The sequence below is a fragment of the Littorina saxatilis genome, linkage group LG3, assembly GCF_037325665.1.
Source record: "Littorina saxatilis isolate snail1 linkage group LG3, US_GU_Lsax_2.0, whole genome shotgun sequence".
NCBI classification, from domain to species: domain Eukaryota; kingdom Metazoa; phylum Mollusca; class Gastropoda; order Littorinimorpha; family Littorinidae; genus Littorina; species Littorina saxatilis.
The window spans coordinates 75603720-75606219 of record NC_090247.1 but is presented as its reverse complement, the minus strand read 5'-3'; positions in this window follow the sequence as shown (position 1 = coordinate 75606219).

The following is a 2500-nucleotide window of genomic DNA, read 5'->3' as shown; positions in this document are numbered from 1 at the left end:
TTTATAGCTAAATCCTGTGTTTGTAATCTCTATGTTAGTTCATAGCTAAATCCTGTGTTTGTAATCTCTATGTTAGTTTATAGCTAAATCCTGTGTTTGTAATCTCTATGTTAGTTTATAGCTAAATCCTGTGTTTGTAATCTCTATGTTAGTTTATAGCTAAATCCTGTGTTTGTAATCTCTATGTTAGTTCATAGCTAAATCCTGTGTTTGTAATCTCTATGTTAGTTTATAGCTAAATCCTGTGTTTGTAATCTATGTTAGTTTATAGCTAAATCCTGTGTTTGTAATCTCTATGTTAGTTTATAACTAAATCCTGTGTTTGTAATCTCTATGTTAGTTTATAGCTAAATCCTGTGTTTGTAATCTCTATGTTAGTTTATAGCTAAATCCTGTGTTTGTAATCTCTATGTTAGTTTATAGCTAAATCCTGTGTTTGTAATCTCTATGTTAGTTTATAGCTAAATCCTGTGTTTGTAATCTCTATGTTATTTCATAGCTAAATCCTGTGTTTGTAATCTCTATGTTAGTTTATAGCTAAATCCTGTGTTTGTAATCTCTATGTTAGTTTATAGCTAAATCCTGTGTTTGTAATCTCTGTTAGTTTATAGCTAAATCCTGTGTTTGTAATCTCTATGTTAGTTCATAGCTAAATCCTGTGTTTGTAATCTCTATGTTAGTTTATAGCTAAATCCTGTGTTTGTAATCTCTATGTTAGTTCATAGCTAAATCCTGTGTTTGTAATCTCTATGTTAGTTTATAGCTAAATCCTGTGTTTGTAATCTCTATGTTAGTTCATAGCTAAATCCTGTGTTTGTAATCTCTATGTTAGTTTATAGCTAAATCCTGTGTTTGTAATCTATGTTAGTTTATAGCTAAATCCTGTGTTTGTAATCTCTATGTTAGTTTATAACTAAATCCTGTGTTTGTAATCTCTATGTTAGTTTATAGCTAAATCCTGTGTTTGTAATCTCTATGTTAGTTTATAGCTAAATCCTGTGTTTGTAATCTCTATGTTAGTTTATAGCTAAATCCTGTGTTTGTAATCTCTATGTTAGTTTATAGCTAAATCCTGTGTTTGTAATCTCTATGTTAGTTCATAGCTAAATCCTGTGTTTGTAATCTCTATGTTAGTTTATAGCTAAATCCTGTGTTTGTAATCTCTATGTTAGTTTATAGCTAAATCCTGTGTTTGTAATCTCTATGTTAGTTTATAGCTAAATCCTGTGTTTGTAATCTCTATGTTAGTTTATAGCTAAATCCTGTGTTTGTAATCTCTATGTTAGTTTATAGCTAAATCCTGTGTTTGTAATCTCTATGTTAGTTTATAGCTAAATCCTGTGTTTGTAATCTCTATGTTAGTTTATAGCTAAATCCTGTGTTTGTAATCTCTATGTTAGTTCATAGCTAAATCCTGTGTTTGTAATCTCTATGTTAGTTTATAGCTAAATCCTGTGTTTGTAATCTCTATGTTAGTTTATAGCTAAATCCTGTGTTTGTAATCTCTATGTTAGTTCATAGCTAAATCCTGTGTTTGTAATCTCTATGTTAGTTTATAGCTAAATCCTGTGTTTGTAATCTCTTTGTTAGTTTATAGCTAAATCCTGTGTTTGTAATCTCTATGTTAGTTTATAGCTAAATCCTGTGTTTGTAATCTCTATGTTAGTTTATAGCTAAATCCTGTGTTTGTAATCTCTATGTTAGTTTATAGCTAAATCCTGTGTTTGTAATCTCTATGTTAGTTTATAACTAAATCCTGTGTTTGTAATCTCTATGTTAGTTTATAGCTAAATCCTGTGTTTGTAATCTCTATGTTAGTTTATAGCTAAATCCTGTGTTTGTAATCTCTATGTTAGTTTATAGCTAAATCCTGTGTTTGTAATCTCTATGTTAGTTTATAGCTAAATCCTGTGTTTGTAATCTCTATGTTAGTTCATAGCTAAATCCTGTGTTTGTAATCTCTATGTTAGTTTATAGCTAAATCCTGTGTTTGTAATCTCTATGTTAGTTTATAGCTAAATCCTGTGTTTGTAATCTCTGTTAGTTTATAGCTAAATCCTGTGTTTGTAATCTCTATGTTAGTTTATAACTAAATCCTGTGTTTGTAATCTCTATGTTAGTTGATAGCTAAATCCTGTGTTTGTAATCTCTATGTTAGTTTATAGCTAAATCCTGTGTTTGTAATCTCTATGTTAGTTTATAGCTAAATCCTGTGTTTGTAATCTCGAGAAAGCAAGAGCACAAAATTAAAATTGTGGAAAAGTAAGTATAGCGATTCTTACCATTGTGTCCTTCCTTTTCTCTCTCTCTATCTGTCCGTCTCTCTGTCTGTCTGTTGGTCTCTCTCTCTCTCTTACTTTTAGTTTACTGCTTTGTTATTTGCATTGTGTGCAAGCCCTTTTCGAAACGAAGTTGTAAATGGTTTGTGTACCACTGCTAAGGTATTTACATGGTTACCACAGACCCCAAGAGGAACATGATCGTGGTCATCATCGACCTG